Below are 27,421 nucleotides of genomic sequence, written 5' to 3' on the forward strand. Positions count from 1 at the left end.
TGCCCTGCTCCTCACCTTTGGTGGCCTCCCCCTCTGCCCAGCAGCCCATCGCTCCAGGAGCCAGGCGACGGACGGTCCGTTCCCTGCCAAACCGGGACAAGCGCGTGCCGTGGCTTAGCCTCAGCTGGCAACTCTGCACCAGGGAGCTGCTTGCTCGCTCCACCCTCAGTGGGCTGGGGGAGAGAGCTGGAAGGGTAAAAGTGAGAAAAATCATGGGTTGAGATCAAGACGGTTTAATAGGTAAAGCAAAAGCTGTGCGTGGAAGCAAAGCAAGGAATTAATTCGCTCCTCCTTTTCGGCGGGCAGGTGTTGAGCTGTTTCTGGGAAAGCAGGGCTCTGTCATGTGTAACGGTTAGTTAGGAAGAGAAATGCCGTAGCCCCCAAGGACTCCCCCTTCTTCCCCCAGCTGCGTGTGCTGAGCATGATGTCAAATGGTATGGAATATCCCTTTGGTCAGTTAGCTGGGAAAGCTTTCCCAGCTGTGTCCTCTCCCAGCCTACTTGCTGGTGGGGCACTGAGAGAACCAGAAGAGGCCCTGACTGTGGAAGCAGTGCTCAGCAAGAACCAAAACATCTCTACATTATTAACGGTGTTTTGAGCATAAATCCAAAACTTATCCCTTCCGAGCTACTCTGGAGAAAATGAGCACTATCCCAGCCAACACCAGCTCCGTGCGGCTGCGGCAACGGCGGCCGAGGTGGCCTTGGGGCAGTGGGAGCGTTGGGGACCCTGAGCCACGAATGGCTCCTGGGACTTGTTACGCGTGTGCGCCTGCACAAACACCTGCCCTCTCCTTTGCCCTCAGGGCTGCGTTTGCGCTGCCTTTGCGTGGGGCAAGGGGCTGTGATGGAGCCCAGGGGAGGAGGTGGTGCACTGTGGGGGTGAGGGGAGGGGGCCCCCCGTTGCTGCTGTGCCTCAGCTGCGCGCGGGGGCTGGAGGAGCCCCAGGTGCGGGCAGTGGGGCTGATGGTGCCGGCTCCTCCCTGGAAAAGGGGTGGTGCCGTGCTCCGGGGGGCCAGTGTGAGCCGAGGGCGGAGCGGAGCGGAGCTGTGGCCGAGCGTCAGCGGGCTGCGACTGTAGCGAGGGAGAAGGTGAGCGGGGGCTGGGGGGTGGGCCGCTGGGTCCCGGGTAAAGCCCCGAGGCGGGCTGCGGCGGGGCAGCGCCGGGTCGGAGCGGAGCTGTGGGGAGAGCGAGGCTGTGGTGAGGGCTCGGTGGGGGTTCCGGGTGCATCGGCGGGAGGGACGGTGCCCCGCAGGGTCAGAGAGCGGGAGGGCGGGCTCGCGGCATTCCGGGAGCTGTGGTGGTGTGGCTGTGGGCTGGCCGTGCGGCCGTGTTGTGTCGCAGAGCATGCCGGGAGCTGTGGTGGTGCGGCTGTGGGCTGGCCGGGCGGCCGTGTTGTGTCGCAGAGCATGCCGGGAGCTGCAGTCCTTGTGGCGCGCGGCTGCGGTGCGGCCGTGTTGTGCCGCAGAGCATGCCGGGAGGTGTAGTCCTTGCGGCGCGCGGCTGCCGGGCGGCCGTGTTGTGGCGCAGAGCATGCCGGGAGGTGTAGTCCTTGCGGCGCGCGGCTGCCGGGCGGCCGTGTTGTGGCGCAGAGCATGCCGGGAGGTGTAGTCCAGGCGCAGTGGCTGCCGGCGCTGTCACGTGGTTCGCCGGGGCGTGGCGGGAGGCGCGGTCTTCCGGCGCTCGGGTGCCGGGCGGCCGTGCCGCGTACGGTACGCGCGGTGTATTTGGGGTTGGATTCGTGTTGATTTCTGGGGGCTTGCGGGTGCGGCCGCTCCCCGAGAAGCGGTGAGTTCCCCGGGAGCTGACAGAAGGGAAGAGGGAAAGGAGGAGGACGGTGACCTTTTCCCCGTGCCCAGGGCGCAGATGATGGCCGCCTCCCCGGCTCGCCGGAGCTCCCGCTCAGCCTCCCCTTGCCCCCCCCTTGCCCCGTGCGCCTGCCCCCAGCCCCGGCACCTCCCCTGCAGCGTGCCGCGTAGCCCTTGGCCGCCCCCAGGCCCTGTCGTGAAGGCAGCGAGCCGGCCCTCAAGCGCACTGGATTCCCCCTCGGCGCAGGGGCCCTTAGCAGTAGCGCGGGGAAGGGGCGCTGTGTCCAGAAGCCCCTGCGCAAGGAGAGGCTTTGGCCAGGGTCGATCGACGGTAATGACGGTCGCTGTTTCTTCTTTCCCTCTCCCAGAGACCGTGCTGAGGACGTGGCTGTCTGTCCTTCCCCCGGGGATGCCGTTGACTGCGGCCGTCTCAGGCTCGCGTGGCTTCTCTCTGCCCGGCCTCGCCGTCCTTGCAGCGCAGGGCCGAAAAGGGATAGACAAAGCCCTTCCCGGCTGTGGAGAGGAGCTGCCTCGGCTGAAGCTGGAGACGCCAACGAAAGGTAAAGCAGAAGAAACTGAAGGCGCTCTGGCTGCCAGCTGCTTTCCTGCTGCAGGCAAGAGAGAGCCTGTCCCTGCAGGTGAGGGAGGAAGGATCCCCCTTCATAGCTCGCAGCGGGCCAGGCCACCAACGTGCACCGCAGGGTCTGTACGCGTAACCCGCAGTTCGGTACGGGCGTGTAGTGCACGAGCGAGCTAGGCTACGTGCCGAGGAAGCCTCATCTCGTAAGAGCTGTAAGACACCCCCGTGTTCTCTTCAGGTGGAGGTCGGCCTAGAGTCTGGAGCTGCAGAAGAGGCAGGGAGGAGAGGAGGGGAAAGAAGCATGTGAACGGCTAAATTGTGCCAGCAGCGCTGAGAGCGAGAGTCGCGGTGAGTCCTGGGCCAGTGGGGCCCCGTTGCCTCTCTTGTACGTCCTGGGCCCTCCCTGTCTCTCCCCCGGCCCCCTCTCTTTCCTTACCTGCTGCAAAATTATTTTTTTTTTGCGCCCCCCCCCGCACCTTCTTTCTCCGTCTCGCTCTGAGTGGCTCCCTGCCTCCCCGTCTTTTCAGTCCTCCCTCTCTCTGTCCTGTAGCCTGTGGCTACTTGTTCTTTCTCCGCCTCTCTCTGCCTGGCTCTGGCTCCGTTTTTATTTTTTTACTCCTCCTGCTCTGTCCTGTAGCCTGTCGGTATTTTTGTCTTTCTCTGGCTCTCTCGGTCTGACTCCCTGTGTTACCGAAAAACGCGGTAAAATCGGAAACAACTCCTCAAGACCAATTTAGTATTAAAGAGCAGGCATTCTTTATTCACGGCGCCGGATGCACGGGGGATCGCTCCTCCTGGCGTGCGTACCTCACGCACCTTTCCCGTTCAATTTGTAGATCAAAATTTTACGTATTCATACGTATTCATTATTGTCCTGTCTGCTGATCGGTACAAACTTGCTCGTTCCGTATGTAAATCGCTGCGCAGGCTCGGTGGTGGTCCGTGAGTCGGTGGTCGCGATCTCCCCCTGCCAGAATTGCCTTTTACCTTCTTGGCTGTTAATCTTGGCAGTCTTGGCTAGTTCTCTCAGTCCGCTCCACGAAACCGCGTTTTGTCGTCCTTTTCTGACAGAAGCACGTTGTCTGTTGTTCTGCTGACGTTAACGATCGCCTAGGGACTAAAATGCAGATCGACAGGTGCGCTGATTCGTACGCTCCATGTTCCCGTAATGGAACACCGTCTCTGGTTGGCTGATTTCATCGCTTTGGTTACACCTGTTCCTGTTGTTCAGTTTCTTCTTTTTTGGCTTTGTGTGATTCTCTCTGTGATTCTGTTTTTCTCTGCCTCGCTTTTCCCAGCTCCCCGTCCCTCACTTGGAATGCCCGTTGTCCTTCACCAGCTCACTCTCCCTTGGTTGCCATCCCCGTTTCTGAATTCCTCCTGCTTTGCCACGTAGCCCGTGACTTTTTTCTTAATCTCTCTCTGTCTGCCTCAACGCTCCCCCCGCGCTTTTTCATTCGTCTGCTCTGCTCTGCACCCTGCTACTGTTCTTGCCTTTCTGAGTTCTTCTCCGTCGAGCTCCCTTTCCCAATTTGTGAATTCCTGTTCTTCCTGCAGCCACCGCTGTTCCCTGTGACCTCCGTCTCTCTCTGTCCAGCTCCCTGTCCCTAGGTTTTAATCCCTGCCTCTGCCCGCTGTAGCCCGTCTAGGTTTTTCTCTCGGCCTCTCTCTCTGTCCGGCTCCCTCTCTCTGTGTTCTAATTCCACGTTCTCTGTCACGTAGACCCGTGCTATTTGTTTGTCCTCATCTCTCTCTGTCCAGCTCCTTGCTGCGATGTTTTATTTCTTCCCTCTCTGTCTGTCTTTGTAGCCCGTTGCCGTTGTTGTTTTTTTTTTTTTTTTTCCCACTTGTTTCTTCATGTGTCTCTGTCTGCCTCCCAGTGCCTGATCTTTAATTCCTCCTTCCCTGTAGGCCGCTGTTCCTTTTTTCCATTCTACATTGTGTTCTCTTTGGTCTGCTGTTCTTATTCATCGATTCCCTCCTCGCTGCCCTGTGGCTTGTCCCCATTTATTGTTGCCTCTCTCTCCCTCTCTCTGGCTTCTTGCCCCTGTTTTTAAAATTCCTCCCTCTCTTCTCTCTTCCCTGTTGGCCGTGTGATCTTCAGCCTTTCTCCACCTCTTTCTGCCCAGCTCTCTGCGTCTATTCATTAATTCTTCCCTCTCTGCCCTGTAGCCTGTAGCTTCTGTCCTTTCTCCATCTTGCTGTCTCTGGCTTCCCCGTGACCCTCTTTTAGAATTGTTTCTCTCTTCTCTCTGTACGCATTGCGATTCCTTTTGCTCTCCATCTCCCTTTGTTTTGGTGTTTTTTTTGTTGTTTTTCTGGCTCCCTGTCCCTAATTGTTAATTCTCTGCCTTCTCATGCTCTGTACCACGTAGCCCCATGGTTTGTTTTGTGGTGTTCCCTCCCCGGCCCCTTCCCTCCGTCGCTGGCCGTCTCGGCTCCCTGTCCCCGTGGCTTCATTCTTCCCTTTCTGCCCTGTTCTTGTCGCTTATCTTGTCTGTCTCCATCTCGCTCGGTCCAGCTTCCTGCCCCTGTTCTTCTTTCCTCCCTCGCTGTCGTGCTGCCTGCCCCAGGTTCTTTGTGCGTCTCCAGCCTGCTCCTCATCCTTCTTTGTTGGTCTGTGTCCTGCTCTTCCCCTCTCTCTGCTGCTTTTATCTCCACCTCCGTCAGGCTCCCTGTCCTCCTCTGGCCGTCCTGTTCCCTGCCTCGTGCCTTCTCACTACACGCACACACGCCCCCCCGCCCCCGTCCAGCCGGATGCTGCTCTTCTCTCCTCCTACTGTCCTGTGCCCTGCTCCTCACCTTTGGTGGCCTCCCCCTCTGCCCAGCAGCCCATCGCTCCAGGAGCCAGGCGACGGACGGTCCGTTCCCTGCCAAACCGGGACAAGCGCGTGCCGTGGCTTAGCCTCAGCTGGCAACTCTGCACCAGGGAGCTGCTTGCTCGCTCCACCCTCAGTGGGCTGGGGGAGAGAGCTGGAAGGGTAAAAGTGAGAAAAATCATGGGTTGAGATCAAGACGGTTTAATAGGTAAAGCAAAAGCTGTGCGTGGAAGCAAAGCAAGGAATTAATTCGCTCCTCCTTTTCGGCGGGCAGGTGTTGAGCTGTTTCTGGGAAAGCAGGGCTCTGTCATGTGTAACGGTTAGTTAGGAAGAGAAATGCCGTAGCCCCCAAGGACTCCCCCTTCTTCCCCCAGCTGCGTGTGCTGAGCATGATGTCAAATGGTATGGAATATCCCTTTGGTCAGTTAGCTGGGAAAGCTTTCCCAGCTGTGTCCTCTCCCAGCCTACTTGCTGGTGGGGCACTGAGAGAACCAGAAGAGGCCCTGACTGTGGAAGCAGTGCTCAGCAAGAACCAAAACATCTCTACATTATTAACGGTGTTTTGAGCATAAATCCAAAACTTATCCCTTCCGAGCTACTCTGGAGAAAATGAGCACTATCCCAGCCAACACCAGCTCCGTGCGGCTGCGGCAACGGCGGCCGAGGTGGCCTTGGGGCAGTGGGAGCGTTGGGGACCCTGAGCCACGAATGGCTCCTGGGACTTGTTACGCGTGTGCGCCTGCACAAACACCTGCCCTCTCCTTTGCCCTCAGGGCTGCGTTTGCGCTGCCTTTGCGTGGGGCAAGGGGCTGTGATGGAGCCCAGGGGAGGAGGTGGTGCACTGTGGGGGTGAGGGGAGGGGGCCCCCCGTTGCTGCTGTGCCTCAGCTGCGCGCGGGGGCTGGAGGAGCCCCAGGTGCGGGCAGTGGGGCTGATGGTGCCGGCTCCTCCCTGGAAAAGGGGTGGTGCCGTGCTCCGGGGGGCCAGTGTGAGCCGAGGGCGGAGCGGAGCGGAGCTGTGGCCGAGCGTCAGCGGGCTGCGACTGTAGCGAGGGAGAAGGTGAGCGGGGGCTGGGGGGTGGGCCGCTGGGTCCCGGGTAAAGCCCCGAGGCGGGCTGCGGCGGGGCAGCGCCGGGTCGGAGCGGAGCTGTGGGGAGAGCGAGGCTGTGGTGAGGGCTCGGTGGGGGTTCCGGGTGCATCGGCGGGAGGGACGGTGCCCCGCAGGGTCAGAGAGCGGGAGGGCGGGCTCGCGGCATTCCGGGAGCTGTGGTGGTGTGGCTGTGGGCTGGCCGTGCGGCCGTGTTGTGTCGCAGAGCATGCCGGGAGCTGTGGTGGTGCGGCTGTGGGCTGGCCGGGCGGCCGTGTTGTGTCGCAGAGCATGCCGGGAGCTGCAGTCCTTGTGGCGCGCGGCTGCGGTGCGGCCGTGTTGTGCCGCAGAGCATGCCGGGAGGTGTAGTCCTTGCGGCGCGCGGCTGCCGGGCGGCCGTGTTGTGGCGCAGAGCATGCCGGGAGGTGTAGTCCTTGCGGCGCGCGGCTGCCGGGCGGCCGTGTTGTGGCGCAGAGCATGCCGGGAGGTGTAGTCCAGGCGCAGTGGCTGCCGGCGCTGTCACGTGGTTCGCCGGGGCGTGGCGGGAGGCGCGGTCTTCCGGCGCTCGGGTGCCGGGCGGCCGTGCCGCGTACGGTACGCGCGGTGTATTTGGGGTTGGATTCGTGTTGATTTCTGGGGGCTTGCGGGTGCGGCCGCTCCCCGAGAAGCGGTGAGTTCCCCGGGAGCTGACAGAAGGGAAGAGGGAAAGGAGGAGGACGGTGACCTTTTCCCCGTGCCCAGGGCGCAGATGATGGCCGCCTCCCCGGCTCGCCGGAGCTCCCGCTCAGCCTCCCCTTGCCCCCCCCTTGCCCCGTGCGCCTGCCCCCAGCCCCGGCACCTCCCCTGCAGCGTGCCGCGTAGCCCTTGGCCGCCCCCAGGCCCTGTCGTGAAGGCAGCGAGCCGGCCCTCAAGCGCACTGGATTCCCCCTCGGCGCAGGGGCCCTTAGCAGTAGCGCGGGGAAGGGGCGCTGTGTCCAGAAGCCCCTGCGCAAGGAGAGGCTTTGGCCAGGGTCGATCGACGGTAATGACGGTCGCTGTTTCTTCTTTCCCTCTCCCAGAGACCGTGCTGAGGACGTGGCTGTCTGTCCTTCCCCCGGGGATGCCGTTGACTGCGGCCGTCTCAGGCTCGCGTGGCTTCTCTCTGCCCGGCCTCGCCGTCCTTGCAGCGCAGGGCCGAAAAGGGATAGACAAAGCCCTTCCCGGCTGTGGAGAGGAGCTGCCTCGGCTGAAGCTGGAGACGCCAACGAAAGGTAAAGCAGAAGAAACTGAAGGCGCTCTGGCTGCCAGCTGCTTTCCTGCTGCAGGCAAGAGAGAGCCTGTCCCTGCAGGTGAGGGAGGAAGGATCCCCCTTCATAGCTCGCAGCGGGCCAGGCCACCAACGTGCACCGCAGGGTCTGTACGCGTAACCCGCAGTTCGGTACGGGCGTGTAGTGCACGAGCGAGCTAGGCTACGTGCCGAGGAAGCCTCATCTCGTAAGAGCTGTAAGACACCCCCGTGTTCTCTTCAGGTGGAGGTCGGCCTAGAGTCTGGAGCTGCAGAAGAGGCAGGGAGGAGAGGAGGGGAAAGAAGCATGTGAACGGCTAAATTGTGCCAGCAGCGCTGAGAGCGAGAGTCGCGGTGAGTCCTGGGCCAGTGGGGCCCCGTTGCCTCTCTTGTACGTCCTGGGCCCTCCCTGTCTCTCCCCCGGCCCCCTCTCTTTCCTTACCTGCTGCAAAATTATTTTTTTTTTGCGCCCCCCCCCGCACCTTCTTTCTCCGTCTCGCTCTGAGTGGCTCCCTGCCTCCCCGTCTTTTCAGTCCTCCCTCTCTCTGTCCTGTAGCCTGTGGCTACTTGTTCTTTCTCCGCCTCTCTCTGCCTGGCTCTGGCTCCGTTTTTATTTTTTTACTCCTCCTGCTCTGTCCTGTAGCCTGTCGGTATTTTTGTCTTTCTCTGGCTCTCTCGGTCTGACTCCCTGTGTTACCGAAAAACGCGGTAAAATCGGAAACAACTCCTCAAGACCAATTTAGTATTAAAGAGCAGGCATTCTTTATTCACGGCGCCGGATGCACGGGGGATCGCTCCTCCTGGCGTGCGTACCTCACGCACCTTTCCCGTTCAATTTGTAGATCAAAATTTTACGTATTCATACGTATTCATTATTGTCCTGTCTGCTGATCGGTACAAACTTGCTCGTTCCGTATGTAAATCGCTGCGCAGGCTCGGTGGTGGTCCGTGAGTCGGTGGTCGCGATCTCCCCCTGCCAGAATTGCCTTTTACCTTCTTGGCTGTTAATCTTGGCAGTCTTGGCTAGTTCTCTCAGTCCGCTCCACGAAACCGCGTTTTGTCGTCCTTTTCTGACAGAAGCACGTTGTCTGTTGTTCTGCTGACGTTAACGATCGCCTAGGGACTAAAATGCAGATCGACAGGTGCGCTGATTGGTACGCTCCATGTTCCTGTAATGGAACACCGTCTCTGGTTGGCTGATTTCATCGCTTTGGTTACACCTGTTCCTGTTGTTCAGTTTCTTCTTTTTTGGCTTTGTGTGATTCTCTCTGTGATTCTGTTTTTCTCTGCCTCGCTTTTCCCAGCTCCCCGTCCCTCACTTGGAATGCCCGTTGTCCTTCACCAGCTCACTCTCCCTTGGTTGCCATCCCCGTTTCTGAATTCCTCCTGCTTTGCCACGTAGCCCGTGACTTTTTTCTTAATCTCTCTCTGTCTGCCTCAACGCTCCCCCCGCGCTTTTTCATTCGTCTGCTCTGCTCTGCACCCTGCTACTGTTCTTGCCTTTCTGAGTTCTTCTCCGTCGAGCTCCCTTTCCCAATTTGTGAATTCCTGTTCTTCCTGCAGCCACCGCTGTTCCCTGTGACCTCCGTCTCTCTCTGTCCAGCTCCCTGTCCCTAGGTTTTAATCCCTGCCTCTGCCCGCTGTAGCCCGTCTAGGTTTTTCTCTCGGCCTCTCTCTCTGTCCGGCTCCCTCTCTCTGTGTTCTAATTCCACGTTCTCTGTCACGTAGACCCGTGCTATTTGTTTGTCCTCATCTCTCTCTGTCCAGCTCCTTGCTGCGATGTTTTATTTCTTCCCTCTCTGTCTGTCTTTGTAGCCCGTTGCCGTTGTTGTTTTTTTTTTTTTTTTTTCCCACTTGTTTCTTCATGTGTCTCTGTCTGCCTCCCAGTGCCTGATCTTTAATTCCTCCTTCCCTGTAGGCCGCTGTTCCTTTTTTCCATTCTACATTGTGTTCTCTTTGGTCTGCTGTTCTTATTCATCGATTCCCTCCTCGCTGCCCTGTGGCTTGTCCCCATTTATTGTTGCCTCTCTCTCCCTCTCTCTGGCTTCTTGCCCCTGTTTTTAAAATTCCTCCCTCTCTTCTCTCTTCCCTGTTGGCCGTGTGATCTTCAGCCTTTCTCCACCTCTTTCTGCCCAGCTCTCTGCGTCTATTCATTAATTCTTCCCTCTCTGCCCTGTAGCCTGTAGCTTCTGTCCTTTCTCCATCTTGCTGTCTCTGGCTTCCCCGTGACCCTCTTTTAGAATTGTTTCTCTCTTCTCTCTGTACGCATTGCGATTCCTTTTGCTCTCCATCTCCCTTTGTTTTGGTGTTTTTTTTGTTGTTTTTCTGGCTCCCTGTCCCTAATTGTTAATTCTCTGCCTTCTCATGCTCTGTACCACGTAGCCCCATGGTTTGTTTTGTGGTGTTCCCTCCCCGGCCCCTTCCCTCCGTCGTTGGCCGTCTCGGCTCCCTGTCCCCGTGGCTTCATTCTTCCCTTTCTGCCCTGTTCTTGTCGCTTATCTTGTCTGTCTCCATCTCGCTCGGTCCAGCTTCCTGCCCCTGTTCTTCTTTCCTCCCTCGCTGTCGTGCTGCCTGCCCCAGGTTCTTTGTGCGTCTCCAGCCTGCTCCTCATCCTTCTTTGTTGGTCTGTGTCCTGCTCTTCCCCTCTCTCTGCTGCTTTTATCTCCACCTCCGTCAGGCTCCCTGTCCTCCTCTGGCCGTCCTGTTCCCTGCCTCGTGCCTTCTCACTACACGCACACACGCCCCCCCGCCCCCGTCCAGCCGGATGCTGCTCTTCTCTCCTCCTACTGTCCTGTGCCCTGCTCCTCACCTTTGGTGGCCTCCCCCTCTGCTCAGCAGCCCGTCGCTCCAGGAGCCAGGCGACGGACGGTCCGTTCCCTGCCAAACCGGGACAAGCGCGTGCCGTGGCTTAGCCTCAGCTGGCAACTCTGCACCAGGGAGCTGCTTGCTCGCTCCACCCTCAGTGGGCTGGGGGAGAGAGCTGGAAGGGTAAAAGTGAGAAAAATCATGGGTTGAGATCAAGACGGTTTAATAGGTAAAGCAAAAGCTGTGCGTGGAAGCAAAGCAAGGAATTAATTCGCTCCTCCTTTTCGGCGGGCAGGTGTTGAGCTGTTTCTGGGAAAGCAGGGCTCTGTCATGTGTAACGGTTAGTTAGGAAGAGAAATGCCGTAGCCCCCAAGGACTCCCCCTTCTTCCCCCAGCTGCGTGTGCTGAGCATGATGTCAAATGGTATGGAATATCCCTTTGGTCAGTTAGCTGGGAAAGCTTTCCCAGCTGTGTCCTCTCCCAGCCTACTTGCTGGTGGGGCACTGAGAGAACCAGAAGAGGCCCTGACTGTGGAAGCAGTGCTCAGCAAGAACCAAAACATCTCTACATTATTAACGGTGTTTTGAGCATAAATCCAAAACTTATCCCTTCCTAGCTACTCTGGAGAAAATGAGCACTATCCCAGCCAACACCAGCTCCGTGCGGCTGCGGCAACGGCGGCCGAGGTGGCCTTGGGGCAGTGGGAGCGTTGGGGACCCTGAGCCACGAATGGCTCCTGGGACTTGTTACGCGTGTGCGCCTGCACAAACACCTGCCCTCTCCTTTGCCCTCAGGGCTGCGTTTGCGCTGCCTTTGCGTGGGGCAAGGGGCTGTGATGGAGCCCAGGGGAGGAGGTGGTGCACTGTGGGGGTGAGGGGAGGGGGCCCCCCGTTGCTGCTGTGCCTCAGCTGCGCGCGGGGGCTGGAGGAGCCCCAGGTGCGGGCAGTGGGGCTGATGGTGCCGGCTCCTCCCTGGAAAAGGGGTGGTGCCGTGCTCCGGGGGGCCAGTGTGAGCCGAGGGCGGAGCGGAGCGGAGCTGTGGCCGAGCGTCAGCGGGCTGCGACTGTAGCGAGGGAGAAGGTGAGCGGGGGCTGGGGGGTGGGCCGCTGGGTCCCGGGTAAAGCCCCGAGGCGGGCTGCGGCGGGGCAGCGCCGGGTCGGAGCGGAGCTGTGGGGAGAGCGAGGCTGTGGTGAGGGCTCGGTGGGGGTTCCGGGTGCATCGGCGGGAGGGACGGTGCCCCGCAGGGTCAGAGAGCGGGAGGGCGGGCTCGCGGCATTCCGGGAGCTGTGGTGGTGTGGCTGTGGGCTGGCCGTGCGGCCGTGTTGTGTCGCAGAGCATGCCGGGAGCTGTGGTGGTGCGGCTGTGGGCTGGCCGGGCGGCCGTGTTGTGTCGCAGAGCATGCCGGGAGCTGCAGTCCTTGTGGCGCGCGGCTGCGGTGCGGCCGTGTTGTGCCGCAGAGCATGCCGGGAGGTGTAGTCCTTGCGGCGCGCGGCTGCCGGGCGGCCGTGTTGTGGCGCAGAGCATGCCGGGAGGTGTAGTCCTTGCGGCGCGCGGCTGCCGGGCGGCCGTGTTGTGGCGCAGAGCATGCCGGGAGGTGTAGTCCAGGCGCAGTGGCTGCCGGCGCTGTCACGTGGTTCGCCGGGGCGTGGCGGGAGGCGCGGTCTTCCGGCGCTCGGGTGCCGGGCGGCCGTGCCGCGTACGGTACGCGCGGTGTATTTGGGGTTGGATTCGTGTTGATTTCTGGGGGCTTGCGGGTGCGGCCGCTCCCCGAGAAGCGGTGAGTTCCCCGGGAGCTGACAGAAGGGAAGAGGGAAAGGAGGAGGACGGTGACCTTTTCCCCGTGCCCAGGGCGCAGATGATGGCCGCCTCCCCGGCTCGCCGGAGCTCCCGCTCAGCCTCCCCTTGCCCCCCCCTTGCCCCGTGCGCCTGCCCCCAGCCCCGGCACCTCCCCTGCAGCGTGCCGCGTAGCCCTTGGCCGCCCCCAGGCCCTGTCGTGAAGGCAGCGAGCCGGCCCTCAAGCGCACTGGATTCCCCCTCGGCGCAGGGGCCCTTAGCAGTAGCGCGGGGAAGGGGCGCTGTGTCCAGAAGCCCCTGCGCAAGGAGAGGCTTTGGCCAGGGTCGATCGACGGTAATGACGGTCGCTGTTTCTTCTTTCCCTCTCCCAGAGACCGTGCTGAGGACGTGGCTGTCTGTCCTTCCCCCGGGGATGCCGTTGACTGCGGCCGTCTCAGGCTCGCGTGGCTTCTCTCTGCCCGGCCTCGCCGTCCTTGCAGCGCAGGGCCGAAAAGGGATAGACAAAGCCCTTCCCGGCTGTGGAGAGGAGCTGCCTCGGCTGAAGCTGGAGACGCCAACGAAAGGTAAAGCAGAAGAAACTGAAGGCGCTCTGGCTGCCAGCTGCTTTCCTGCTGCAGGCAAGAGAGAGCCTGTCCCTGCAGGTGAGGGAGGAAGGATCCCCCTTCATAGCTCGCAGCGGGCCAGGCCACCAACGTGCACCGCAGGGTCTGTACGCGTAACCCGCAGTTCGGTACGGGCGTGTAGTGCACGAGCGAGCTAGGCTACGTGCCGAGGAAGCCTCATCTCGTAAGAGCTGTAAGACACCCCCGTGTTCTCTTCAGGTGGAGGTCGGCCTAGAGTCTGGAGCTGCAGAAGAGGCAGGGAGGAGAGGAGGGGAAAGAAGCATGTGAACGGCTAAATTGTGCCAGCAGCGCTGAGAGCGAGAGTCGCGGTGAGTCCTGGGCCAGTGGGGCCCCGTTGCCTCTCTTGTACGTCCTGGGCCCTCCCTGTCTCTCCCCCGGCCCCCTCTCTTTCCTTACCTGCTGCAAAATTATTTTTTTTTTGCGCCCCCCCCCGCACCTTCTTTCTCCGTCTCGCTCTGAGTGGCTCCCTGCCTCCCCGTCTTTTCAGTCCTCCCTCTCTCTGTCCTGTAGCCTGTGGCTACTTGTTCTTTCTCCGCCTCTCTCTGCCTGGCTCTGGCTCCGTTTTTATTTTTTTACTCCTCCTGCTCTGTCCTGTAGCCTGTCGGTATTTTTGTCTTTCTCTGGCTCTCTCGGTCTGACTCCCTGTGTTACCGAAAAACGCGGTAAAATCGGAAACAACTCCTCAAGACCAATTTAGTATTAAAGAGCAGGCATTCTTTATTCACGGCGCCGGATGCACGGGGGATCGCTCCTCCTGGCGTGCGTACCTCACGCACCTTTCCCGTTCAATTTGTAGATCAAAATTTTACGTATTCATACGTATTCATTATTGTCCTGTCTGCTGATCGGTACAAACTTGCTCGTTCCGTATGTAAATCGCTGCGCAGGCTCGGTGGTGGTCCGTGAGTCGGTGGTCGCGATCTCCCCCTGCCAGAATTGCCTTTTACCTTCTTGGCTGTTAATCTTGGCAGTCTTGGCTAGTTCTCTCAGTCCGCTCCACGAAACCGCGTTTTGTCGTCCTTTTCTGACAGAAGCACGTTGTCTGTTGTTCTGCTGACGTTAACGATCGCCTAGGGACTAAAATGCAGATCGACAGGTGCGCTGATTGGTACGCTCCATGTTCCCGTAATGGAACACCGTCTCTGGTTGGCTGATTTCATCGCTTTGGTTACACCTGTTCCTGTTGTTCAGTTTCTTCTTTTTTGGCTTTGTGTGATTCTCTCTGTGATTCTGTTTTTCTCTGCCTCGCTTTTCCCAGCTCCCCGTCCCTCACTTGGAATGCCCGTTGTCCTTCACCAGCTCACTCTCCCTTGGTTGCCATCCCCGTTTCTGAATTCCTCCTGCTTTGCCACGTAGCCCGTGACTTTTTTCTTAATCTCTCTCTGTCTGCCTCAACGCTCCCCCCGCGCTTTTTCATTCGTCTGCTCTGCTCTGCACCCTGCTACTGTTCTTGCCTTTCTGAGTTCTTCTCCGTCGAGCTCCCTTTCCCAATTTGTGAATTCCTGTTCTTCCTGCAGCCACCGCTGTTCCCTGTGACCTCCGTCTCTCTCTGTCCAGCTCCCTGTCCCTAGGTTTTAATCCCTGCCTCTGCCCGCTGTAGCCCGTCTAGGTTTTTCTCTCGGCCTCTCTCTCTGTCCGGCTCCCTCTCTCTGTGTTCTAATTCCACGTTCTCTGTCACGTAGACCCGTGCTATTTGTTTGTCCTCATCTCTCTCTGTCCAGCTCCTTGCTGCGATGTTTTATTTCTTCCCTCTCTGTCTGTCTTTGTAGCCCGTTGCCGTTGTTGTTTTTTTTTTTTTTTTTCCCACTTGTTTCTTCATGTGTCTCTGTCTGCCTCCCAGTGCCTGATCTTTAATTCCTCCTTCCCTGTAGGCCGCTGTTCCTTTTTTCCATTCTACATTGTGTTCTCTTTGGTCTGCTGTTCTTATTCATCGATTCCCTCCTCGCTGCCCTGTGGCTTGTCCCCATTTATTGTTGCCTCTCTCTCCCTCTCTCTGGCTTCTTGCCCCTGTTTTTAAAATTCCTCCCTCTCTTCTCTCTTCCCTGTTGGCCGTGTGATCTTCAGCCTTTCTCCACCTCTTTCTGCCCAGCTCTCTGCGTCTATTCATTAATTCTTCCCTCTCTGCCCTGTAGCCTGTAGCTTCTGTCCTTTCTCCATCTTGCTGTCTCTGGCTTCCCCGTGACCCTCTTTTAGAATTGTTTCTCTCTTCTCTCTGTACGCATTGCGATTCCTTTTGCTCTCCATCTCCCTTTGTTTTGGTGTTTTTTTTGTTGTTTTTCTGGCTCCCTGTCCCTAATTGTTAATTCTCTGCCTTCTCATGCTCTGTACCACGTAGCCCCATGGTTTGTTTTGTGGTGTTCCCTCCCCGGCCCCTTCCCTCCGTCGTTGGCTGTCTCGGCTCCCTGTCCCCGTGGCTTCATTCTTCCCTTTCTGCCCTGTTCTTGTCGCTTATCTTGTCTGTCTCCATCTCGCTCGGTCCAGCTTCCTGCCCCTGTTCTTCTTTCCTCCCTCGCTGTCGTGCTGCCTGCCCCAGGTTCTTTGTGCGTCTCCAGCCTGCTCCTCATCCTTCTTTGTTGGTCTGTGTCCTGCTCTTCCCCTCTCTCTGCTGCTTTTATCTCCACCTCCGTCAGGCTCCCTGTCCTCCTCTGGCCGTCCTGTTCCCTGCCTCGTGCCTTCTCACTACACGCACACACGCCCCCCCGCCCCCGTCCAGCCGGATGCTGCTCTTCTCTCCTCCTACTGTCCTGTGCCCTGCTCCTCACCTTTGGTGGCCTCCCCCTCTGCTCAGCAGCCCGTCGCTCCAGGAGCCAGGCGACGGACGGTCCGTTCCCTGCCAAACCGGGACAAGCGCGTGCCGTGGCTTAGCCTCAGCTGGCAACTCTGCACCAGGGAGCTGCTTGCTCGCTCCACCCTCAGTGGGCTGGGGGAGAGAGCTGGAAGGGTAAAAGTGAGAAAAATCATGGGTTGAGATCAAGACGGTTTAATAGGTAAAGCAAAAGCTGTGCGTGGAAGCAAAGCAAGGAATTAATTCGCTCCTCCTTTTCGGCGGGCAGGTGTTGAGCTGTTTCTGGGAAAGCAGGGCTCTGTCATGTGTAACGGTTAGTTAGGAAGAGAAATGCCGTAGCCCCCAAGGACTCCCCCTTCTTCCCCCAGCTGCGTGTGCTGAGCATGATGTCAAATGGTATGGAATATCCCTTTGGTCAGTTAGCTGGGAAAGCTTTCCCAGCTGTGTCCTCTCCCAGCCTACTTGCTGGTGGGGCACTGAGAGAACCAGAAGAGGCCCTGACTGTGGAAGCAGTGCTCAGCAAGAACCAAAACATCTCTACATTATTAACGGTGTTTTGAGCATAAATCCAAAACTTATCCCTTCCTAGCTACTCTGGAGAAAATGAGCACTATCCCAGCCAACACCAGCTCCGTGCGGCTGCGGCAACGGCGGCCGAGGTGGCCTTGGGGCAGTGGGAGCGTTGGGGACCCTGAGCCACGAATGGCTCCTGGGACTTGTTACGCGTGTGCGCCTGCACAAACACCTGCCCTCTCCTTTGCCCTCAGGGCTGCGTTTGCGCTGCCTTTGCGTGGGGCAAGGGGCTGTGATGGAGCCCAGGGGAGGAGGTGGTGCACTGTGGGGGTGAGGGGAGGGGGCCCCCCGTTGCTGCTGTGCCTCAGCTGCGCGCGGGGGCTGGAGGAGCCCCAGGTGCGGGCAGTGGGGCTGATGGTGCCGGCTCCTCCCTGGAAAAGGGGTGGTGCCGTGCTCCGGGGGGCCAGTGTGAGCCGAGGGCGGAGCGGAGCGGAGCTGTGGCCGAGCGTCAGCGGGCTGCGACTGTAGCGAGGGAGAAGGTGAGCGGGGGCTGGGGGGTGGGCCGCTGGGTCCCGGGTAAAGCCCCGAGGCGGGCTGCGGCGGGGCAGCGCCGGGTCGGAGCGGAGCTGTGGGGAGAGCGAGGCTGTGGTGAGGGCTCGGTGGGGGTTCCGGGTGCATCGGCGGGAGGGACGGTGCCCCGCAGGGTCAGAGAGCGGGAGGGCGGGCTCGCGGCATTCCGGGAGCTGTGGTGGTGTGGCTGTGGGCTGGCCGTGCGGCCGTGTTGTGTCGCAGAGCATGCCGGGAGCTGTGGTGGTGCGGCTGTGGGCTGGCCGGGCGGCCGTGTTGTGTCGCAGAGCATGCCGGGAGCTGCAGTCCTTGTGGCGCGCGGCTGCGGTGCGGCCGTGTTGTGCCGCAGAGCATGCCGGGAGGTGTAGTCCTTGCGGCGCGCGGCTGCCGGGCGGCCGTGTTGTGGCGCAGAGCATGCCGGGAGGTGTAGTCCTTGCGGCGCGCGGCTGCCGGGCGGCCGTGTTGTGGCGCAGAGCATGCCGGGAGGTGTAGTCCAGGCGCAGTGGCTGCCGGCGCTGTCACGTGGTTCGCCGGGGCGTGGCGGGAGGCGCGGTCTTCCGGCGCTCGGGTGCCGGGCGGCCGTGCCGCGTACGGTACGCGCGGTGTATTTGGGGTTGGATTCGTGTTGATTTCTGGGGGCTTGCGGGTGCGGCCGCTCCCCGAGAAGCGGTGAGTTCCCCGGGAGCTGACAGAAGGGAAGAGGGAAAGGAGGAGGACGGTGACCTTTTCCCCGTGCCCAGGGCGCAGATGATGGCCGCCTCCCCGGCTCGCCGGAGCTCCCGCTCAGCCTCCCCTTGCCCCCCCCTTGCCCCGTGCGCCTGCCCCCAGCCCCGGCACCTCCCCTGCAGCGTGCCGCGTAGCCCTTGGCCGCCCCCAGGCCCTGTCGTGAAGGCAGCGAGCCGGCCCTCAAGCGCACTGGATTCCCCCTCGGCGCAGGGGCCCTTAGCAGTAGCGCGGGGAAGGGGCGCTGTGTCCAGAAGCCCCTGCGCAAGGAGAGGCTTTGGCCAGGGTCGATCGACGGTAATGACGGTCGCTGTTTCTTCTTTCCCTCTCCCAGAGACCGTGCTGAGGACGTGGTTGTCTGTCCTTCCCCCGGGGATGCCGTTGACTGCGGCCGTCTCAGGCTCGCGTGGCTTCTCTCTGCCCGGCCTCGCCGTCCTTGCAGCGCAGGGCCGAAAAGGGATAGACAAAGCCCTTCCCGGCTGTGGAGAGGAGCTGCCTCGGCTGAAGCTGGAGACGCCAACGAAAGGTAAAGCAGAAGAAACTGAAGGCGCTCTGGCTGCCAGCTGCTTTCCTGCTGCAGGCAAGAGAGAGCCTGTCCCTGCAGGTGAGGGAGGAAGGATCCCCCTTCATAGCTCGCAGCGGGCCAGGCCACCAACGTGCACCGCAGGGTCTGTACGCGTAACCCGCAGTTCGGTACGGGCGTGTAGTGCACGAGCGAGCTAGGCTACGTGCCGAGGAAGCCTCATCTCGTAAGAGCTGTAAGACACCCCCGTGTTCTCTTCAGGTGGAGGTCGGCCTAGAGTCTGGAGCTGCAGAAGAGGCAGGGAGGAGAGGAGGGGAAAGAAGCATGTGAACGGCTAAATTGTGCCAGCAGCGCTGAGAGCGAGAGTCGCGGTGAGTCCTGGGCCAGTGGGGCCCCGTTGCCTCTCTTGTACGTCCTGGGCCCTCCCTGTCTCTCCCCCGGCCCCCTCTCTTTCCTTACCTGCTGCAAAATTATTTTTTTTTTGCGCCCCCCCCCGCACCTTCTTTCTCCGTCTCGCTCTGAGTGGCTCCCTGCCTCCCCGTCTTTTCAGTCCTCCCTCTCTCTGTCCTGTAGCCTGTGGCTACTTGTTCTTTCTCCGCCTCTCTCTGCCTGGCTCTGGCTCCGTTTTTATTTTTTTACTCCTCCTGCTCTGTCCTGTAGCCTGTCGGTATTTTTGTCTTTCTCTGGCTCTCTCGGTCTGACTCCCTGTGTTACCGAAAAACGCGGTAAAATCGGAAACAACTCCTCAAGACCAATTTAGTATTAAAGAGCAGGCATTCTTTATTCACGGCGCCGGATGCACGGGGGATCGCTCCTCCTGGCGTGCGTACCTCACGCACCTTTCCCGTTCAATTTGTAGATCAAAATTTTACGTATTCATACGTATTCATTATTGTCCTGTCTGCTGATCGGTACAAACTTGCTCGTTCCGTATGTAAATCGCTGCGCAGGCTCGGTGGTGGTCCGTGAGTCGGTGGTCGCGATCTCCCCCTGCCAGAATTGCCTTTTACCTTCTTGGCTGTTAATCTTGGCAGTCTTGGCTAGTTCTCTCAGTCCGCTCCACGAAACCGCGTTTTGTCGTCCTTTTCTGACAGAAGCACGTTGTCTGTTGTTCTGCTGACGTTAACGATCGCCTAGGGACTAAAATGCAGATCGACAGGTGCGCTGATTGGTACGCTCCATGTTCCCGTAATGGAACACCGTCTCTGGTTGGCTGATTTCATCGCTTTGGTTACACCTGTTCCTGTTGTTCAGTTTCTTCTTTTTTGGCTTTGTGTGATTCTCTCTGTGATTCTGTTTTTCTCTGCCTCGCTTTTCCCAGCTCCCCGTCCCTCACTTGGAATGCCCGTTGTCCTTCACCAGCTCACTCTCCCTTGGTTGCCATCCCCGTTTCTGAATTCCTCCTGCTTTGCCACGTAGCCCGTGACTTTTTTCTTAATCTCTCTCTGTCTGCCTCAACGCTCCCCCCGCGCTTTTTCATTCGTCTGCTCTGCTCTGCACCCTGCTACTGTTCTTGCCTTTCTGAGTTCTTCTCCGTCGAGCTCCCTTTCCCAATTTGTGAATTCCTGTTCTTCCTGCAGCCACCGCTGTTCCCTGTGACCTCCGTCTCTCTCTGTCCAGCTCCCTGTCCCTAGGTTTTAATCCCTGCCTCTGCCCGCTGTAGCCCGTCTAGGTTTTTCTCTCGGCCTCTCTCTCTGTCCGGCTCCCTCTCTCTGTGTTCTAATTCCACGTTCTCTGTCACGTAGACCCGTGCTATTTGTTTGTCCTCATCTCTCTCTGTCCAGCTCCTTGCTGCGATGTTTTATTTCTTCCCTCTCTGTCTGTCTTTGTAGCCCGTTGCCGTTGTTGTTTTTTTTTTTTTTTTTCCCACTTGTTTCTTCATGTGTCTCTGTCTGCCTCCCAGTGCCTGATCTTTAATTCCTCCTTCCCTGTAGGCCGCTGTTCCTTTTTTCCATTCTACATTGTGTTCTCTTTGGTCTGCTGTTCTTATTCATCGATTCCCTCCTCGCTGCCCTGTGGCTTGTCCCCATTTATTGTTGCCTCTCTCTCCCTCTCTCTGGCTTCTTGCCCCTGTTTTTAAAATTCCTCCCTCTCTTCTCTCTTCCCTGTTGGCCGTGTGATCTTCAGCCTTTCTCCACCTCTTTCTGCCCAGCTCTCTGCGTCTATTCATTAATTCTTCCCTCTCTGCCCTGTAGCCTGTAGCTTCTGTCCTTTCTCCATCTTGCTGTCTCTGGCTTCCCCGTGACCCTCTTTTAGAATTGTTTCTCTCTTCTCTCTGTACGCATTGCGATTCCTTTTGCTCTCCATCTCCCTTTGTTTTGGTGTTTTTTTTGTTGTTTTTCTGGCTCCCTGTCCCTAATTGTTAATTCTCTGCCTTCTCATGCTCTGTACCACGTAGCCCCATGGTTTGTTTTGTGGTGTTCCCTCCCCGGCCCCTTCCCTCCGTCGTTGGCTGTCTCGGCTCCCTGTCCCCGTGGCTTCATTCTTCCCTTTCTGCCCTGTTCTTGTCGCTTATCTTGTCTGTCTCCATCTCGCTCGGTCCAGCTTCCTGCCCCTGTTCTTCTTTCCTCCCTCGCTGTCGTGCTGCCTGCCCCAGGTTCTTTGTGCGTCTCCAGCCTGCTCCTCATCCTTCTTTGTTGGTCTGTGTCCTGCTCTTCCCCTCTCTCTGCTGCTTTTATCTCCACCTCCGTCAGGCTCCCTGTCCTCCTCTGGCCGTCCTGTTCCCTGCCTCGTGCCTTCTCACTACACGCACACACGCCCCCCCGCCCCCGTCCAGCCGGATGCTGCTCTTCTCTCCTCCTACTGTCCTGTGCCCTGCTCCTCACCTTTGGTGGCCTCCCCCTCTGCCCAGCAGCCCATCGCTCCAGGAGCCAGGCGACGGACGGTCCGTTCCCTGCCAAACCGGGACAAGCGCGTGCCGTGGCTTAGCCTCAGCTGGCAACTCTGCACCAGGGAGCTGCTTGCTCGCTCCACCCTCAGTGGGCTGGGGGAGAGAGCTGGAAGGGTAAAAGTGAGAAAAATCATGGGTTGAGATCAAGACGGTTTAATAGGTAAAGCAAAAGCTGTGCGTGGAAGCAAAGCAAGGAATTAATTCGCTCCTCCTTTTCGGCGGGCAGGTGTTGAGCTGTTTCTGGGAAAGCAGGGCTCTGTCATGTGTAACGGTTAGTTAGGAAGAGAAATGCCGTAGCCCCCAAGGACTCCCCCTTCTTCCCCCAGCTGCGTGTGCTGAGCATGATGTCAAATGGTATGGAATATCCCTTTGGTCAGTTAGCTGGGAAAGCTTTCCCAGCTGTGTCCTCTCCCAGCCTACTTGCTGGTGGGGCACTGAGAGAACCAGAAGAGGCCCTGACTGTGGAAGCAGTGCTCAGCAAGAACCAAAACATCTCTACATTATTAACGGTGTTTTGAGCATAAATCCAAAACTTATCCCTTCCGAGCTACTCTGGAGAAAATGAGCACTATCCCAGCCAACACCAGCTCCGTGCGGCTGCGGCAACGGCGGCCGAGGTGGCCTTGGGGCAGTGGGAGCGTTGGGGACCCTGAGCCACGAATGGCTCCTGGGACTTGTTACGCGTGTGCGCCTGCACAAACACCTGCCCTCTCCTTTGCCCTCAGGGCTGCGTTTGCGCTGCCTTTGCGTGGGGCAAGGGGCTGTGATGGAGCCCAGGGGAGGAGGTGGTGCACTGTGGGGGTGAGGGGAGGGGGCCCCCCGTTGCTGCTGTGCCTCAGCTGCGCGCGGGGGCTGGAGGAGCCCCAGGTGCGGGCAGTGGGGCTGATGGTGCCGGCTCCTCCCTGGAAAAGGGGTGGTGCCGTGCTCCGGGGGGCCAGTGTGAGCCGAGGGCGGAGCGGAGCGGAGCTGTGGCCGAGCGTCAGCGGGCTGCGACTGTAGCGAGGGAGAAGGTGAGCGGGGGCTGGGGGGTGGGCCGCTGGGTCCCGGGTAAAGCCCCGAGGCGGGCTGCGGCGGGGCAGCGCCGGGTCGGAGCGGAGCTGTGGGGAGAGCGAGGCTGTGGTGAGGGCTCGGTGGGGGTTCCGGGTGCATCGGCGGGAGGGACGGTGCCCCGCAGGGTCAGAGAGCGGGAGGGCGGGCTCGCGGCATTCCGGGAGCTGTGGTGGTGTGGCTGTGGGCTGGCCGTGCGGCCGTGTTGTGTCGCAGAGCATGCCGGGAGCTGTGGTGGTGCGGCTGTGGGCTGGCCGGGCGGCCGTGTTGTGTCGCAGAGCATGCCGGGAGCTGCAGTCCTTGTGGCGCGCGGCTGCGGTGCGGCCGTGTTGTGCCGCAGAGCATGCCGGGAGGTGTAGTCCTTGCGGCGCGCGGCTGCCGGGCGGCCGTGTTGTGGCGCAGAGCATGCCGGGAGGTGTAGTCCTTGCGGCGCGCGGCTGCCGGGCGGCCGTGTTGTGGCGCAGAGCATGCCGGGAGGTGTAGTCCAGGCGCAGTGGCTGCCGGCGCTGTCACGTGGTTCGCCGGGGCGTGGCGGGAGGCGCGGTCTTCCGGCGCTCGGGTGCCGGGCGGCCGTGCCGCGTACGGTACGCGCGGTGTATTTGGGGTTGGATTCGTGTTGATTTCTGGGGGCTTGCGGGTGCGGCCGCTCCCCGAGAAGCGGTGAGTTCCCCGGGAGCTGACAGAAGGGAAGAGGGAAAGGAGGAGGACGGTGACCTTTTCCCCGTGCCCAGGGCGCAGATGATGGCCGCCTCCCCGGCTCGCCGGAGCTCCCGCTCAGCCTCCCCTTGCCCCCCCCTTGCCCCGTGCGCCTGCCCCCAGCCCCGGCACCTCCCCTGCAGCGTGCCGCGTAGCCCTTGGCCGCCCCCAGGCCCTGTCGTGAAGGCAGCGAGCCGGCCCTCAAGCGCACTGGATTCCCCCTCGGCGCAGGGGCCCTTAGCAGTAGCGCGGGGAAGGGGCGCTGTGTCCAGAAGCCCCTGCGCAAGGAGAGGCTTTGGCCAGGGTCGATCGACGGTAATGACGGTCGCTGTTTCTTCTTTCCCTCTCCCAGAGACCGTGCTGAGGACGTGGCTGTCTGTCCTTCCCCCGGGGATGCCGTTGACTGCGGCCGTCTCAGGCTCGCGTGGCTTCTCTCTGCCCGGCCTCGCCGTCCTTGCAGCGCAGGGCCGAAAAGGGATAGACAAAGCCCTTCCCGGCTGTGGAGAGGAGCTGCCTCGGCTGAAGCTGGAGACGCCAACGAAAGGTAAAGCAGAAGAAACTGAAGGCGCTCTGGCTGCCAGCTGCTTTCCTGCTGCAGGCAAGAGAGAGCCTGTCCCTGCAGGTGAGGGAGGAAGGATCCCCCTTCATAGCTCGCAGCGGGCCAGGCCACCAACGTGCACCGCAGGGTCTGTACGCGTAACCCGCAGTTCGGTACGGGCGTGTAGTGCACGAGCGAGCTAGGCTACGTGCCGAGGAAGCCTCATCTCGTAAGAGCTGTAAGACACCCCCGTGTTCTCTTCAGGTGGAGGTCGGCCTAGAGTCTGGAGCTGCAGAAGAGGCAGGGAGGAGAGGAGGGGAAAGAAGCATGTGAACGGCTAAATTGTGCCAGCAGCGCTGAGAGCGAGAGTCGCGGTGAGTCCTGGGCCAGTGGGGCCCCGTTGCCTCTCTTGTACGTCCTGGGCCCTCCCTGTCTCTCCCCCGGCCCCCTCTCTTTCCTTACCTGCTGCAAAATTATTTTTTTTTTGCGCCCCCCCCGCACCTTCTTTCTCCGTCTCGCTCTGAGTGGCTCCCTGCCTCCCCGTCTTTTCAGTCCTCCCTCTCTCTGTCCTGTAGCCTGTGGCTACTTGTTCTTTCTCCGCCTCTCTCTGCCTGGCTCTGGCTCCGTTTTTATTTTTTTACTCCTCCTGCTCTGTCCTGTAGCCTGTCGGTATTTTTGTCTTTCTCTGGCTCTCTCGGTCTGACTCCCTGTGTTACCGAAAAACGCGGTAAAATCGGAAACAACTCCTCAAGACCAATTTAGTATTAAAGAGCAGGCATTCTTTATTCACGGCGCCGGATGCACGGGGGATCGCTCCTCCTGGCGTGCGTACCTCACGCACCTTTCCCGTTCAATTTGTAGATCAAAATTTTACGTATTCATACGTATTCATTATTGTCCTGTCTGCTGATCGGTACAAACTTGCTCGTTCCGTATGTAAATCGCTGCGCAGGCTCGGTGGTGGTCCGTGAGTCGGTGGTCGCGATCTCCCCCTGCCAGAATTGCCTTTTACCTTCTTGGCTGTTAATCTTGGCAGTCTTGGCTAGTTCTCTCAGTCCGCTCCACGAAACCGCGTTTTGTCGTCCTTTTCTGACAGAAGCACGTTGTCTGTTGTTCTGCTGACGTTAACGATCGCCTAGGGACTAAAATGCAGATCGACAGGTGCGCTGATTCGTACGCTCCATGTTCCCGTAATGGAACACCGTCTCTGGTTGGCTGATTTCATCGCTTTGGTTACACCTGTTCCTGTTGTTCAGTTTCTTCTTTTTTGGCTTTGTGTGATTCTCTCTGTGATTCTGTTTTTCTCTGCCTCGCTTTTCCCAGCTCCCCGTCCCTCACTTGGAATGCCCGTTGTCCTTCACCAGCTCACTCTCCCTTGGTTGCCATCCCCGTTTCTGAATTCCTCCTGCTTTGCCACGTAGCCCGTGACTTTTTTCTTAATCTCTCTCTGTCTGCCTCAACGCTCCCCCCGCGCTTTTTCATTCGTCTGCTCTGCTCTGCACCCTGCTACTGTTCTTGCCTTTCTGAGTTCTTCTCCGTCGAGCTCCCTTTCCCAATTTGTGAATTCCTGTTCTTCCTGCAGCCACCGCTGTTCCCTGTGACCTCCGTCTCTCTCTGTCCAGCTCCCTGTCCCTAGGTTTTAATCCCTGCCTCTGCCCGCTGTAGCCCGTCTAGGTTTTTCTCTCGGCCTCTCTCTCTGTCCGGCTCCCTCTCTCTGTGTTCTAATTCCACGTTCTCTGTCACGTAGACCCGTGCTATTTGTTTGTCCTCATCTCTCTCTGTCCAGCTCCTTGCTGCGATGTTTTATTTCTTCCCTCTCTGTCTGTCTTTGTAGCCCGTTGCCGTTGTTGTTTTTTTTTTTTTTTTTCCCACTTGTTTCTTCATGTGTCTCTGTCTGCCTCCCAGTGCCTGATCTTTAATTCCTCCTTCCCTGTAGGCCGCTGTTCCTTTTTTCCATTCTACATTGTGTTCTCTTTGGTCTGCTGTTCTTATTCATCGATTCCCTCCTCGCTGCCCTGTGGCTTGTCCCCATTTATTGTTGCCTCTCTCTCCCTCTCTCTGGCTTCTTGCCCCTGTTTTTAAAATTCCTCCCTCTCTTCTCTCTTCCCTGTTGGCCGTGTGATCTTCAGCCTTTCTCCACCTCTTTCTGCCCAGCTCTCTGCGTCTATTCATTAATTCTTCCCTCTCTGCCCTGTAGCCTGTAGCTTCTGTCCTTTCTCCATCTTGCTGTCTCTGGCTTCCCCGTGACCCTCTTTTAGAATTGTTTCTCTCTTCTCTCTGTACGCATTGCGATTCCTTTTGCTCTCCATCTCCCTTTGTTTTGGTGTTTTTTTTGTTGTTTTTCTGGCTCCCTGTCCCTAATTGTTAATTCTCTGCCTTCTCATGCTCTGTACCACGTAGCCCCATGGTTTGTTTTGTGGTGTTCCCTCCCCGGCCCCTTCCCTCCGTCGCTGGCCGTCTCGGCTCCCTGTCCCCGTGGCTTCATTCTTCCCTTTCTGCCCTGTTCTTGTCGCTTATCTTGTCTGTCTCCATCTCGCTCGGTCCAGCTTCCTGCCCCTGTTCTTCTTTCCTCCCTCGCTGTCGTGCTGCCTGCCCCAGGTTCTTTGTGCGTCTCCAGCCTGCTCCTCATCCTTCTTTGTTGGTCTGTGTCCTGCTCTTCCCCTCTCTCTGCTGCTTTTATCTCCACCTCCGTCAGGCTCCCTGTCCTCCTCTGGCCGTCCTGTTCCCTGCCTCGTGCCTTCTCACTACACGCACACACGCCCCCCCGCCCCCGTCCAGCCGGATGCTGCTCTTCTCTCCTCCTACTGTCCTGTGCCCTGCTCCTCACCTTTGGTGGCCTCCCCCTCTGCCCAGCAGCCCATCGCTCCAGGAGCCAGGCGACGGACGGTCCGTTCCCTGCCAAACCGGGACAAGCGCGTGCCGTGGCTTAGCCTCAGCTGGCAACTCTGCACCAGGGAGCTGCTTGCTCGCTCCACCCTCAGTGGGCTGGGGGAGAGAGCTGGAAGGGTAAAAGTGAGAAAAATCATGGGTTGAGATCAAGACGGTTTAATAGGTAAAGCAAAAGCTGTGCGTGGAAGCAAAGCAAGGAATTAATTCGCTCCTCCTTTTCGGCGGGCAGGTGTTGAGCTGTTTCTGGGAAAGCAGGGCTCTGTCATGTGTAACGGTTAGTTAGGAAGAGAAATGCCGTAGCCCCCAAGGACTCCCCCTTCTTCCCCCAGCTGCGTGTGCTGAGCATGATGTCAAATGGTATGGAATATCCCTTTGGTCAGTTAGCTGGGAAAGCTTTCCCAGCTGTGTCCTCTCCCAGCCTACTTGCTGGTGGGGCACTGAGAGAACCAGAAGAGGCCCTGACTGTGGAAGCAGTGCTCAGCAAGAACCAAAACATCTCTACATTATTAACGGTGTTTTGAGCATAAATCCAAAACTTATCCCTTCCGAGCTACTCTGGAGAAAATGAGCACTATCCCAGCCAACACCAGCTCCGTGCGGCTGCGGCAACGGCGGCCGAGGTGGCCTTGGGGCAGTGGGAGCGTTGGGGACCCTGAGCCACGAATGGCTCCTGGGACTTGTTACGCGTGTGCGCCTGCACAAACACCTGCCCTCTCCTTTGCCCTCAGGGCTGCGTTTGCGCTGCCTTTGCGTGGGGCAAGGGGCTGTGATGGAGCCCAGGGGAGGAGGTGGTGCACTGTGGGGGTGAGGGGAGGGGGCCCCCCGTTGCTGCTGTGCCTCAGCTGCGCGCGGGGGCTGGAGGAGCCCCAGGTGCGGGCAGTGGGGCTGATGGTGCCGGCTCCTCCCTGGAAAAGGGGTGGTGCCGTGCTCCGGGGGGCCAGTGTGAGCCGAGGGCGGAGCGGAGCGGAGCTGTGGCCGAGCGTCAGCGGGCTGCGACTGTAGCGAGGGAGAAGGTGAGCGGGGGCTGGGGGGTGGGCCGCTGGGTCCCGGGTAAAGCCCCGAGGCGGGCTGCGGCGGGGCAGCGCCGGGTCGGAGCGGAGCTGTGGGGAGAGCGAGGCTGTGGTGAGGGCTCGGTGGGGGTTCCGGGTGCATCGGCGGGAGGGACGGTGCCCCGCAGGGTCAGAGAGCGGGAGGGCGGGCTCGCGGCATTCCGGGAGCTGTGGTGGTGTGGCTGTGGGCTGGCCGTGCGGCCGTGTTGTGTCGCAGAGCATGCCGGGAGCTGTGGTGGTGCGGCTGTGGGCTGGCCGGGCGGCCGTGTTGTGTCGCAGAGCATGCCGGGAGCTGCAGTCCTTGTGGCGCGCGGCTGCGGTGCGGCCGTGTTGTGCCGCAGAGCATGCCGGGAGGTGTAGTCCTTGCGGCGCGCGGCTGCCGGGCGGCCGTGTTGTGGCGCAGAGCATGCCGGGAGGTGTAGTCC

This window comes from Phalacrocorax aristotelis, unplaced genomic scaffold (assembly GCF_949628215.1).
Source record: "Phalacrocorax aristotelis unplaced genomic scaffold, bGulAri2.1 scaffold_79, whole genome shotgun sequence".
Taxonomy (NCBI): Eukaryota; Metazoa; Chordata; class Aves; order Suliformes; family Phalacrocoracidae; genus Phalacrocorax; species Phalacrocorax aristotelis.